A 14,567-nucleotide genomic window follows, 5' to 3' on the forward strand; every position below is an offset into this window, starting at 1 on the left:
CAGGGAGTCCCACTCTGGTCCTACTCCGCTCCCTCCATGGAGTCCCCAGGATGACATCACAGTCTGCAGGGGATTTCCCCACGGCGCCGACTCCACTGCTCCGCTCTCCCTAAGAGAAAGTAAAGGTGGAATTACTCCCCATCCCACAGAGCACTCAGGATTTGCCAGCCCAGGCTCACGACAGGAATAAGGACATTCCTTTAACTCACAGCACCATGGCAGCACAGGGATCAACCCCCCATGTCCTCGGCACTGTCCATTGTAGGCTGTCTCGTATCCTCTGCCATCCCTCGCACAGCCCTGGCAGCTGTGGGAAATAAGTTGAAGAAATTAGCTCAATCAGTCGCATCACCAAAACCAACTTCACGCCCAGATGCTAGGCCAACACAAGTCCCTTTAGGGAATACTTAGCAAGCATTGATTGCTCGGATCTCCGCGTTGATTGCCACGTCACCGCCGGCTTCTCACTGCCCCGCTGACAGTAGGTTTCCCCAGTGCATTTGATGCCTCTGCTCCCCGATTCCCGCTGGGCTCAGCCTCCCCACGGCGCCTAGTGGGCTCTGCTTCCACCCGCTCCAAGTCCTTTGTCCTCCTTATATCTGCACTGTGAAAAAAATAAAGCTGTGTGAACTCAAAATTTCAAGGCAACAAACTTCGATAAAAATTTAAGTTGGACAATTAAACTAAATATTTTAAGTTTTGCTTTTGAGTTTGCTCAACTCAGAATTATGATTTTAATCATCTCAACTTTAAGTTTAACTAAATCATAATTTTACACTGTAATAACTTTTAATCCTTCTCTCTGCTAACTCTCCCGTAAGTTGTACTAATGTATATTTTGACATTGTAATAACCCAAAGTCTTACACAGAATCCACTTTAATTTGGTTAAGTTAGTCTAGACAAATAATTTAAGAGGAATTTGAAATTGCACACTGTAGTTTATAATGTAACTCAACTTTATAATTTAGAACCAATAACTTCTAATCAAATGGATAAACAATTACATTTGCAACATATACATACAAAACATATGTTTTATTTAAACTAGCAGCATCACATCCTTTCCAACAGGGCCAGGCAAATGCAAACTAATGAGACCACATTGTCCCACTTTCAACAGTCAACTTTTACTACATTGTACACTTGGAAATTTTGACACTGAAAAAACAGATCAAACATGAGTCATGTATAGGAGACCATACAGAATCAAAATGATACACAACTATGACTCGAATAAATCTGTTAACAAGTTCACTGAGCATCATAACTTCCTCTGCTCAATATTATGTGACAATTTACAAACACTGAATCTTAACATGTAACATGTTAAAGAAAAACCCAATAAAGTGCTAAAAAATGTAAGACGGTGGGAGATTGAGGTACATAGGAGTTGAGAGTGAGTAACAGCAACAGTAAATTAACATGGTGTTGGCTGGACAGAAGGGAACTTTTAGAGGTCAACAAACCTTCTTCTGACTGTCACGGAGATACAAGGTAAGGCCCTTCAATGCTGCAGTTTTTCAGTGTGCAGTGATGTCAGACGTCTGAAACAAAGAGTCGCGTGAAACATTACAAGATGTAATTGACGTAACAGCAGAGTAAACATGTAAGCAGCCATCCGCTTCCATATCCAAAAAATTTCTGTTGATTTCACATCAAAATTTAACTCATTTTAAAGGATAATTTGGAATATTTTTAACTTGGGCCCTATGCTCACAGTGAAGGTATGTCCACAGAAAGTGCTTTTTGTTTTACTGACAGGCTAATATTATCAGTGTCTGACAACATTATGAGAAAGGATCCTGTCAGAGTAAGCGAAGTTGACAATTTAAAGTTAACAGTTTAAACTTTCTCCCTTAAGGATGGGTAATGATTTGCGGTCTCACCCACCCTGCAGAGGACAGGATGTGGTGGTCACAGCTCTGTGTGATAAGGGTCATAAAGTGTTGTATGCTAATGTGTTTCCCTGTTTGAAGGTTCTCGGTCTCACCCACCCTGCAGAGGACAGGATGTGGTGGTCACAGCTCTGTGTGATAAGGGTCATAAAGTGTTGTATGCTAATGTGTTTCCCTGTTTGAAGTTTGCGAGAACTTTGCTTGCTCTTCTGAAGTGTGATAGCTGCTCAATAAAAAGGGTGCACTGGGGTTGAGACTTCGGAGTTGACACCAGACACTCTCTGAGTGCTGAACCACAGTCTCTCCCCATCGCGATGAAGCTGACTTCACTCTGAGTTCTTTGTGTCTTATTCTATGATAGAAAAATACCCATCAGATCCCTACAGAGCAATATTTTTTTTAAATTAAAGATACCCTTTGTTTAATGAGGAAAAGTCACTATATCTCAGTAATTTTATGTCTTTGATCAACCACTACCCCAATTGGTTCGCATTTTTGTTCTATTGTGTCAGTCTCTTAGATACCCCTGCATTTATTTTGAGGGTTTGTCACTACAAGACTCACTCAACATTGTAACAATTGCTACAAAAATTACCACAGCTTCTCATGAGGCAAAATTCCTTTTTATAGCCATAATGCTTAGAGTTATGAAATTACTACATCTTTACCTCTTGATCCAGGCTGTTAAGGAGCTGATCCATCTCAGAGGAAAAAGTTGTCTTCCTTGACCGGTAGAGTCTTAGGAGCTTTGACGTGTGCTGCTGAAGGGCTGCTCTGAAGTTGTCCATTAGGTTCTTGTTTATGATGCAATAAAACTCTGCCCTAATCTGTTGAAAAATGTGAATAGGAAATATAGATCCTCAATACAAAGTCCAAAAAATTTAAACATCTGCATGTTAAAATAGGCATTGTAAGCACACATAACTCGAATACTCTTTGAACCAAGACTAAATCATAAACACCACATAATATGTCCTTGGTTCACCTGCTTACCTCTGCCTCGAAAAATAGAGTAGGCCAACGTTCCAGAACCTCTGACATCATAGGCTGCAGCTCCACGATCTCCTTGGCGCCTCAAGAAGAAAGTCAGCGCCATCTTTTGTCTGATGAGTGCAACATTCTTATTCTTTTTCTTAAACTCCTCAATCAGAGCCAGTCTTTCATCCTCCAGTGAGTCATCATTTTGGTTTTCTGGATGGTCAGGGACATAGTTAGTCTCACCTTGCTTTGCTCTCTTCAGAGAGGGACTTGCACCATCATCTTCACGCCTCCTCTTTTTCTGGTTAATGTTAACCTCGATACAGCCCGCCTGACGTAGCTTGGATCTGTAATTGCCAAGTTTGTATTTTATGCTCATTTTCCATCCTTCATACCCTGTTTCACTGCCTGGTTCTCGAAGGCATGGGTGTCTAACGATGAGAGCAGAAGCAACTGACTCAATCTGATCTTGATCAGGATAGGCTTTCACTTCAAAAGCTGCCTGCGCAATCTTGTCCAAAATTTCTATCTTCATATCTCTTGTTAAGCTGATACCTTTTTTGGTCTTTTCATGTCTCATTGCCTTTGCGCAACTTCAACTCCACATCATAGGAGAAGGATGGGATGGGAAAAGGTGAAGGCCACTCTGAGACACCTCGCAGATAGTTCTTGGTAAACCAAAGCAACTCAGGAGGGAAAACACAGAAAGTAAAACAGAAACACATACAGAAATTACTGCGTCTTGTTTGAATGGGAGAAAATGTGAACATGAGAGTTTGAGCAACAGAGTTTTGTCTATAACCTGTAATTAAAGTTCACTTACCATTCTGTCACTTCAGTGGAGCAGGCACACTTTTGGAGTCACCAGCACCTTCCCTCCCACTGTGTACGGAACCAATGGATGATGGTCGTTGAGAGCCTGAGGATCAAAAATCTCAATGTCTGTGTAGATGCTCTCCACAAGCTCAAAAGACCTAAAATGTTCAAGATACCAAGATGTGAGCTTTTTGCCAACAAAAGCTACTTTTTTAGGGTTTACTTCTATGGTCACGATTTTATAGAATTCTGGCAATCCACTGCAGTGTCCAGATGACAGAATCTTACCCTCCACATATCGGGTCCCATGAAAATAAATGTCTTTAGAAAGGGACACAGTTTGAAGATGTGGATACTTTTTCTTTATCACTGTGCGCAGGGCAGCATCCAAAGAAGATGTTTTGATGTCAGTTACTTTCTCCACATGTAACGTTGGCTTGAAAAGACTCTGGCTATCAAACTGGCATGCCATCATCTGCTGGTGTTTTAAGGATAATGTGAGGAGTTCATTTTTAAAGTTTTGGACATCACGCATAGTCTTCTTAAAGAAAACTATGTTTTGACTCAAATCTCATTGTCCATAATTCCACCAATGGACCAAAGCAGCATAGAAGGTAAGGATAATGTTCAGCAAAGTGATGCTTTGGGTGCAGGCTAAAATCAGGAAAAGTATCTGTGAGTAGCCTACTGTGACAACTTGATCTCAGACAACTTGATCTCCAAGTAGTGCAATAATTCCTTTGAAAAAAACAGGTGAGACAACAATTTCAACTATTTCTTTGAGGTCCATTAGTATTTCCCATGCAGGTTCTTGTTCTGGTATGCAATTTCCAATGAGAAGGGGGAGAAATCGTAACAGAGTCCAATTTTCATGGCCATTGCCACCTATGCTGCCCTTTTCAACATTTGCTTTAGGAATTGCTTTTGGTTTATTTAACCTGTCTGAATAATTGTATGGAAATGAATTAATTAGGCTATTCAGTCTGTCCAAAGTAATACAGCCTTTTGAAATAAACTTCTTCAGACACAAAGACAGTTCAACAGGAATAATACCTTCAAAAAAGTCATGCAATATGTCTGGAGTAAAACCAGTGACAGGGTGAAAATATGGCAGATGCTTACTTAGAACACATTCACTTTTAACACCATTTACATGTGGAACATTTTCATGATGAAGTTGTAGTAAAGATCTATTGTGTTGTTCTCTGGAGCGTTGCTGGAAATCAGAAATTGCAGTAGTTGCTATTTCACTTCAATTTGTTAAACAAAATCTACAGACATTCTTTACATTGAAACTTTCCTGAAATCCGGCAAGTGCATGAGCTCCTAAATTGTCTGCACAGACACGAAAATACCAAACCTTTTACATTGTTGTTCAAAGTTTGAACAAAGTTTGTTCCAGTGACTTTAAATCCTTAATAAAGGACTGAAAAACTTTTCATAACCAAACTGCTTAACATCACAAGTCTTTCCAAGAAGAGCTAGATGAACTGAGTGTAAAGTGGAACGAAACTTTGAGGGTAAATTAAGAATAACCCAATAAAGCTCAATAATCTGATTCACTGAAACATAAACAAAGGCTTTTCTCGAAGTCCAGTTGTACAGAAACTCAGTTGGTTCAATGATGGAGAAATGCTCTTGAAATATCTGTTTCTCCTATAATCTGTTGATAATGTACCTTTTTCTGATGTAGTAATAAGTACTGGAAATTTTTTCCAAACACAGTGTTACTTATCTCTTGAATAACTTTGTCCTCAACTTCAATATTATGTTTTGCAAAAACCTCTTTGAGAATGTCAGTTGTATGAAACTTGGAAAGGGACAAAATATCATTAAATTCTTCTATAATTGCCTGTATTGCATGTTTTGGCACATGTAGCAGTCATTGCATACGAAGAAACAGGGAAGCTAATTTGTGCTCAAGCATTTCGGAGTCTACATTCTGTACACAATTGGGTTCAACTTTTTCTGTGTAATCCAACTTAGGACTACTTGTCAATGAAAATCCAGCTTCAGAATCAACTTAACATGGCTGGTCTGTGTCATTAGACTGAAAATCACAAACTACTTTGACTGGTGTCAGAAAATCTCTCAACTTGTGGTTTTTATGATTCCGTGATGTATGTCCAGTAAAACTATTAAGGCAGTTGGTTTCAAACCTGCACCCTTCGAATGGGCAACACACTATCTCTCTGTGTCTAAGGTGATGATGCAAATGAATTAATATCTTCGTTTTACAGCAAATGTCCTTGTATTCACACAACCAGCACTGACATGATAAGTTCTCTTGCCTTTGGACAGTCCTGTGCAGTCTTGAAAGATGCGATTTCAAAGCATTAATGGTTCTAAAAGTGCAACAGCAGTCTCTGTGTATGCAAGGCCAGGTTGAACCTCTGTGATGCAGTTGATAATGTTTCAACAGAACCGCTTTAATGGCGTGGGTGAACTTGCAGAACTTGCACTGCATTCATTTCAATCTGAAAAACAAACATGACAATTTGCTGGGGATTAGTAAAGCAGTCAGCAGAAATTTTAAACATTTTATCAATTTAATGACAATATAAATAGTAGACTTGACCCTAGGGTAAGGGAATTTAGGCCGTTTTTGGCACTTTCCCTTACAAAATGAATGGACTTTTCCAAGCCGTGTACGGGTTTGTCCACGGAACGGAGACAAATCGATTTGTCATCGTGCTCGTGTACACTTTTCTGCGTTTTCGGGACACGTCCCTGACTCGTGGACAGATCAATAGGGGGCGACAGAGCTCCACGGTGACGCGAACTGGAATTTGTGTACGCGGTCAATGATTCCTGTCCCTGGACTGGAGTTTGTGTCCACGGTCAATGACCCGAGACCCCCGAGCGTCCTCGAACTGCAATACGCGTACACGAGCAATGATTTCATGTCCCCGATGTGGAATATGCGTACACGACCTGTAATTGAGACCCCAGACCCCTGGCTTTTGATCAGGGGGTCCACGAACTGGAATTAGTGTACACGTGCAATGATTTCGTGTCCCCGATGTGGAATATGCGTACACGACCTGTAACGGAGACCCCAGACCCCTGGCTTTTGATCAGGGGGTCCACGAACTGGAATTAGTGTACACGTGCAATGATTTCGCGTCCCCGAAGTGGAATATGCGTACACGACCTGCAATCGAGACCCCAGACCCCCGGCTTTTGATGGGTGGGGTCCCGGGGAGGGGTCCGGGTGTCCACGAACTGGAATTTGTGTACACGTGCAATGATTTCATGTCCCCGATGTGGAATATGCGTACACGACCTGTAATCGAGACCCCAGACCCCCGGCTTTTGATGGGAGGGGTCCCGGGGAGGGGTCCGGGTGTCCACGAACTGGAATTTGTGTACGCGAACTGTAAAGGTAGCCCGGGACCCCCGGCTTTTGATGGGAGGGGTCCGGGGGAGGTGCGGGGAGGGGTCCGGGTGTCCACGAACTGGAATTTCTGTCCGCGAACTGGAATTTCTGTCCACGAACTGGAACTGTTGCCCGGGACCCTCGGTTGTCCACGGGGAGGGGTCCGGGTGTCCACGAACTGGAATTTCTGTCCGCGAACTGGAATTTCTGTCCACGAACTGGAACTGTTGCCCGGGACCCTCGGTTGTCCACGGGGAGGGGTCCGGGTGTCCACGAACTGGAATTTCTGTCCGCGAACTGGAATTTCTGTCCACGAACTGGAACTGTTGCCCGGGACCCTCGGTTGTGGGCGGGAGGGGTCCGGCTGTCCACGAACTGGAATTTGTGTACGCGAGGTGACATTTTGCCCAAAAGTGCTCCGATCGGGCCGGCGTTCGCAGGGCACCCTCCGGGGAACGCTGAGAGCGCCCCCTAGCGACGGCAGCTCGATCCGAGCAACTTTTGGCCAAAAGTGGTCCGGGGTCCCGTTTGACCTGGGATTCCTGTTCGGGCCACCCCCCCGATGCTGCCTACCAAACGCCAGCCCCCCCGGACCTTCTCAACCGGAGAAACGGTCGTCGGAAGAAGAGAAAAGGCGTACGCGAGCAATGCATTTAGTAAGGGAAACGAAGCTTTGAACCTGCGTATTTCGGGGCCCCTCGGTCCCAGACGTCTGGAACCACCTCAGATCGCTTGACACGGGCTCCTGCTACCACCGGGAGGCCCTTTGGAGCCCAAAAAAAATGCGGGGCAAAGGGGCACCCCGGGGCACCCCGAGCCAAAAATGCGCCAACCAGTTCGCATCTGTCGTCCCGAGGTCCCCAGGCGATTTGGGGTGGTTTCGACCCTCGGGGCCCGAGATGGGGGGCGTCAAAAATCTGCCCCTCCGAATCCCCTCCTAATCACAGATTCAATGCAGCTTGCACTGTTTAATTGATTTGACCTTTCACCTACTTAACAATTAAGGCCATAACTTTTCGGTTCTCGGTCCGATCGGGGTCAAACTGGACAGGGGTCATCGGGGGGGCGTGCCGAGCGGGCCGCCGTTGCCGCGGCGACGCTAGCACGCTCGGAAAAGGAAGTAGCCTCGGGGAGGGTTTGGGGCCCCGAGCTCTGGGATTCTGACAGGGGACTTGGAGAAAGGGCCAGCGGTCCAAATTTGGTGAAAATTGGACAAAATTTGTCCAAAAAAATAAGCGTCCACGTCCAATGCATTTCCCATTGACGGTACCCTACCGACAACGCCCATTCATTATTATAGACACGTGGACGGCCTCCCGCGGGCACGCCGTGCATCGCAGCGGCCCGGGGACGCCTGGAACGCGTGCGGGGCGGCCCCCCGAACAACATATCGAGCCCGCGTCGCAGCGCGACGCGCCGAAAAATTTTTGCCCCCCTCTCAAAAACTTTCCAAAAAATCCTCTCAGACTCTTAGAGCGGAAGAAGCCCTGAGGTTCTTTGGGGTGAAAAGGGGGGGGAAATTTTTTCGGGGGCGCTGCGCGCCCCGAAACTTTCAGGACTTGTAGAGGAGGCCCAGGCGCACGCCCACGCCGAATCTGGGGCCTCTCGGACCCTCAGGGGCCGCGCAGGACCCCCGAAACCGCTCCATTGTAATCCCATGGACGACTAGGGTCGCCCCCGTGCCGGGGTCGTACGCGGCCCTCGAAGGGGCTAGAGACCCCAAACTCGGGTCAGTAATCCCTAAGGACATGCCCTACGACTGTGCGTTGGGAGGGTGAAGCTAACTCGTGCGTGCGCCGAGCGCCAGCCTGTTTCTCACTCCAGAAAACAGGCCTCAGGCCTCCATGTTAAAGTATGGCAGGAAACACACATCTAAATATCTGGGCCCGGGAAGGGGCTAGAGACCCCAAACTTGGGTCACTAATCCCCGGGGACATGCCCTACAAGGGTGCGTTGGGAGGGTGACGCCAAATCGTTTGTGCGCCGAACGCCAGCCCGTTTCTCACTGCAGAAAACAGGCCTCAGGCCTCCATGTTAAAGTATGGGAGGAAAAACACACATCTAAATATCTGGGCCTGGGAAGGGTCTGGAGACCCCAAACTCGGGTCAGTAATACCTAAGGACATGCCCTACAAGGGTGCGTTGGGAGGGTGAAGCTAACTCGTGCGTGCGCCGAACGCCAGCCCGTTTCTCACTGCAGAAAACAGGCCTCAGGCCTCCATGTTAAAGTATGGGAGGAAAAACACACATCTAAATATCTGGGCCCGGGAAGGGTCTGGAGACCCCAAACTCGGGTCAGTAATACCTAAGGACATGCCCTACGAGGGTGCGTTGGGAGGGTGACGCCAAATCATTCGTGCGCCGAACGCCAGCCCGTTTCTCACTGCAGAAAACAGGCCTCCATGTGAAAGTATGGGAGGAAACACACATCTAAATATCTGGGCCCAGGAAGGGTCTGGAGACCCCAAACTCGGGTCACTAATCCCTAAGGACATGCCGTACGAGTGTGCGTTGGGAGGGTGAAGCTAACTCGTGCGTGCGCAACGCGCCAGGCTTCCACACACATGTAAACAACATGGCCGCCAATGGAAACTGACCTCAAAGTGTTGCAAGTTTTAAAACACTTTGACTTTGTTTCATCACGACCCACGTGTTCCCAAGGCCCCCAGGAACCCCTCATTGAAATCCCAGGTCTCTAGCATTAAAAATGACCGAGCTAGGCCAGTTTGAAAATCTGCGTCCACGACTAATACCTTGACACTGGGACTCAGGTGCAGGTCGAGTACAGGGGCTATAACTGGGGCATTTATGAAGATATCGGGCTGAAACTCATACCACACGCTCAGGGGACTCCCCTGAGTCCACCCAGCGAGTTTCAGCCTCCTGGGACCATGTGTGACCAAGTTACAGCCCGTGTCCACCACCTGGAATTGGAACCCAATGTCCAGTTCCAGGTGGTGGACACGGGCTGTAACTCGGTCATCTTTTAAGATATCGGGCTGAAACTCATACCACACACTCAGGGGACGTAGATGAGCCCCCCCAGCGAGTTTCAGCCTCCTGGGACCATGTTTGACCGAGTTATAGCCCGTGTCCACCACCTGGAATTGGAACCCAATGTCCAGTTCCAGGTGGTGGACACGGGCTGTAATTCGGTCATTTATGAAGATATCGGGCTGAAACTCATACCACACACTCAGGGGACGTACATGAGCCCCCCCAGCAAGTTTCAGCCTCCTGGGACCATGTGTGACCGAGTTATAGCCCGTGTCCACCACCTGGAATTGGAACCCAATGTCCAGTTCCAGGTGGTGGACACGGGCTGTAACTCGGTCATCTTTTAAGATATCGAGCTGAAACTCATACCACACACTCAGTGGACTCTCCTGAGTCGACCCAGCAAGTTTCAGCCTCCTGGGACCATGTTTGACCGAGTTATAGCCCGTGTCCACCACCTGGAATTGGAACCCAATGTCCAGTTCCAGGTGGTGGACACAGGCTGTAACTCGGTCATTTATGAAGATATCGTGCTGAAACTCATACCACACACTCAGTGGACTCCCCTGAGTCCACCTAGCGAGTTTCAGCCTCCTGGGACCATGTGTGACCAAGTTACAGCCCGTGTCCACCACCTGGAATTGGAACCCAATGTTCAGTTCCAGGTGGTGGACACGGGCTGTAACTCGGTTATTTATGAAGATATCGGGCTGAAACTCATACCACACACTCAGGGGACGTACATGAGCCCCCCCAGCAAGTTTCAGCCTCCTGGGACCATGTGTGACCGAGTTACAGCCCGTGTCCACCACCTGGAATTGGAACCCAATGTCCAGTTCCAGGTGGTGGACACGGGCTGTAACTCGGTCATTTATGAAGATATCGTGCTGAAACTCATACCACACACTCAGTGGACTCCCCTGAGTCCACCTAGCGAGTTTCAGCCCACCAGGACCACGTTGGACCCAGTTCTGGCCTCTGTCCTCCACCTGGAACCGGACCTCAATGTTAAAGTATTAGCAGAGTACACGTTGACTTCAAAAGGCCATAACTTCCCCAAATCTGAACCAAAATGGATGAAAATTAATATTGGGGGTCCTTGAACTATTCCCAACAAGTGTGTGAAGTTTGGTGAGGATCAGACCAGCAGAAAAAGATCGTTAAATGCACTTTGGAGATGACTTTAATGCAAGATGGAGGCCGTCACGTTCGATCAAATAAATAAATTTCTCCTGGACAGAAATGGATGAAACTCCAGATTTATGTTCCCAAACCCCCCGTGCTTGTGTCACACTGATTTCAGCTCGATCCGTGGAGAAATGAGCCGGTTCTGGCCCGTGTCCTCCACCTGGAACTGCACATTGGCTTACAGTTCCAGGTGGAGGACACGGGCTGTAACTCGGTCATTTATGAAGATATCGTGCTGAAACTCATACCACACACTCAGTGGACTCCCCTGAGTCCACCTAGCGAGTTTCAGCCCACCAGGACCACGTTGGACCCAGTTCTGGCCTCTGTCCTCCACCTGGAACCGGACCTCAATGTTAAAGTATTAGCAGAGTACACATTGACTTCAATAGGCCATAACTTCCCCAAATCTGAACCAAAATGGATGGAAATTAATATTCGGGGTCCTTGTACCATTCCCAACAAGTGTGTGCCTCGGGGGCTCGATCAGACAAGCAGAAAAAGATCGCCAAACTGTACTTTGGAACTTGTCTTTATTTAAACATGGTGTCCGTCACGTTTGAGCTCAGAACTGGACTCATACTGGACAGAAATGGATGAAACTCCAGATTTATGTTCCCAAACCCCCCGTGCTTGTGTGACACTGATTTCAGCTCGATCCGTGGAGATATGAGCCGGTTCTGGCCCGTGTCCTCCACCTGGAACTGCACATTGGGTTACAGTTCCAGGTGGTGGACACGGGCTGTAACTGGGTCATTTCTTAAGATATCGTGCTGAAACTGATACCACACACTCAGTGGGCTCCCCCGAGCCCACCTAACGAGTTTCAGCCTCCTGGGACCATGTTTGACCAAGTTACAGCCCGTGTCCTCCACCTGGAATTGGACATTGGGTTCCAATTCCAGGTGGTGGACACGGGCTGTAACTTGGTCAAACATGGTCCCAGGAGGCTGAAACTTGATAGGCTGACTCAGTTGAGACCCCTGAGTGTGTGATATCAATATCAGCTCGATCCGTGCAGAAATGCCTGCGCTGTGGTCTCTGAAGCGGGCCCGAGCGTTCCTCAGCCTTCTACCCGCTGCACAGTGCTCTGATGCCGGCCAGCCTCCTCCGCTGGTCCCCGGTCGACCAAGTCGGGCTTGTAACGGCAAAACCGCCGGTCAGAAAATTATGACAAAAATGACAGGCCTTCCCCAACATCCAAAGAGTCTGTCACACCGATTTCAGCTCGATCCGTGCAGAAATGCCTGCGCTGTGGTCTCTGAAGCGGGCCCGAGCGTTCCTCAGCCTTCTACCCGCTGCACAGTGCTCTCATGCCGGCCAGCCTCCTCCGCTGGTCCCCGGTCGACCAAGTCGGGCTTGTAACGGCAAAACCGCCAGTCAGAAAATTATGACAAAAATGACAGGCCTTCCCCAACATCCAAAGAGTCTGTCACACCGATTTCAGCTCGATCCGTGCAGAAATGCCTGCGCTGTGGTCTCTGAAGCGGGCCCGAGCGTTCCTCAGCCTTCTACCCGCTGCAGAGCGTTCAGATGCCGGCCAGCGTCTTCCGCTGGTCCCCGGTCTAACAACTGGGGCTTGTAACGGCAAAACCGCTGGCCAGAAAATTGTGACAAAATTCACAGATCTTTCCCAACATCCAAAGAGTCTGTCACACCGATTTCAGCTCGATCCGTTCGGAAATGCCTGCGCTGTGGCCTCCGGACGCGGTCCCGACGTTACTCAGCCTTCTACCCGCTGCAGAGCGCTACTATCCCGGGCAGCGTCTTCCGCTGGTCCCCGGTCTAACAACTGGGGCTTGTAACGGCAAAACCTCTGGCCAGAAAATTATGAAAAAATTCACAGATCTTTCCCAACATCCAAAGACTCTGTCACACCGATTTCATACCGATCTGTCCAGAAATGACCGAGTAACAGCCTCTGTCCACGAACCGCAACTGACGGCCCCATAATAAATTCCTACTCGTGTACAAGAGGCCATAACTTCCCCAAATATGCTCCGAAATGGATGGGAATTAATATTTAAGGTCCTCGTTGAAGGCCAAACAAGTGCTCCAAGTTTGAAACAAATCGGACAAAGTACAGTCCAGTTATGACACTTTGAAACAGGTGTACACGTCTGATACTTGCCATTCAAACTCAGGTCGAGTTCAAGGACACGATTATAACTCGGCCGTACGTGCACGTAGAAAGCTGAAACTCCAGATTCAGACTCCTGGAGGTCCACTCACACGGCCACACTGATTTCATACCGATCTGTCCAGAAATGACCGAGTTATAGCCGCTGTCCACCAACTCGACCTGACGTTTAAATGTAAAGTCCCACCCGTGTACAAGAGGTCATAACTTCCCCAAACATGATCCGAAATGGATGGGAATTAATATTTGGGGTCCTTGAACCATTCCCAACAGGTGTGTGAAGTTTGGTGAGGATCAGACCTGTAGAAAAAGATCGCTAAATGCACTTTGGAGATGACTTTGACGCAAGATGGCGGCCGTCACGTTGGAGCAAATAAATAAATTTCTCCCGGACAGAAATGGATGAAACTCCAGATATGTGTTCAGCATCCCCCCGTGCTTGTGTGACTTTAATTTCAGATCGATCCGTTCACATATGTCCACCGTTATGTCCAACAGAAACTGGTGTCCACGGCTGAGACTTTACAATGGCAGCCTTAGGTCCACTTCGTGTACACGGACCTAGCGTAGTCCTGCGGTCACGTAGAAAGCTGAAACTCCACACACGGGGTCCAGGAGGTCCAGTCACACGGCCACGCTGATTTCAGACCAATCTGTCCAGAAATGAGCTCGCCATAGCCCCTTTCCTTCCGTCAATGTCTCGGAACGGCCGAACTTTTCAAGATGGCCGCCGAGAGGTTTTCGGACCATTACTGGCGAACGCCTTGCTCTAGGGGGCTGAAAATCACAGGGCAGGTCCGGCGAGATCCCCCGCACGTGTCCTGCGAGTTTCGGCCCGATCGGTTCCGAAACGGCCCCGCCAGAGGCCGCCGTCCGCGGCTCGGAACACTCGGCCCATGTTCCGTTATAGGGTGGAGTACTCGAACTTTGAGGGTCCGCTTCCGAGCCCCGCGTGTTCCCACGGACACGAAACTCGCCGGCCCGGTTCGTGGGCGTCCCAAGAGCGAGTCCTGTGAATTTCAGCCCCCCCTGTCCAGGGGAAACCCACTTTCCGGGATGCATGGCGGTCCGGAAGCCTGCCCTCTGGCGGACGAGGCGCGCAACTGCGTTTGCGTTCCCCACTTTGACGATTTATTTCGGGGTCACCGCCTGGGGGTACGCGTGCCCTGACC

General features: G+C 48.1%; 1 long non-coding RNA gene across 1 annotated transcript; it reads right to left on the reverse strand.

Annotated features, from left to right (window-relative positions):
* LOC121651192 lies at positions 1–2,615 on the reverse strand. Its single transcript, XR_006012406.1, has 4 exons — positions 2,566–2,615; positions 1,469–1,546; positions 210–604; positions 1–109 (listed from the first exon to the last, which is right to left on the reverse strand). It is a non-coding gene; the product is annotated as an uncharacterized LOC121651192 (long non-coding RNA).
* Between the last annotated feature and the right edge of the window lie 11,952 nt (positions 2,616–14,567).

This window comes from Melanotaenia boesemani, chromosome 13 (genome assembly GCF_017639745.1).
Source record: "Melanotaenia boesemani isolate fMelBoe1 chromosome 13, fMelBoe1.pri, whole genome shotgun sequence".
NCBI classification, from domain to species: domain Eukaryota; kingdom Metazoa; phylum Chordata; class Actinopteri; order Atheriniformes; family Melanotaeniidae; genus Melanotaenia; species Melanotaenia boesemani.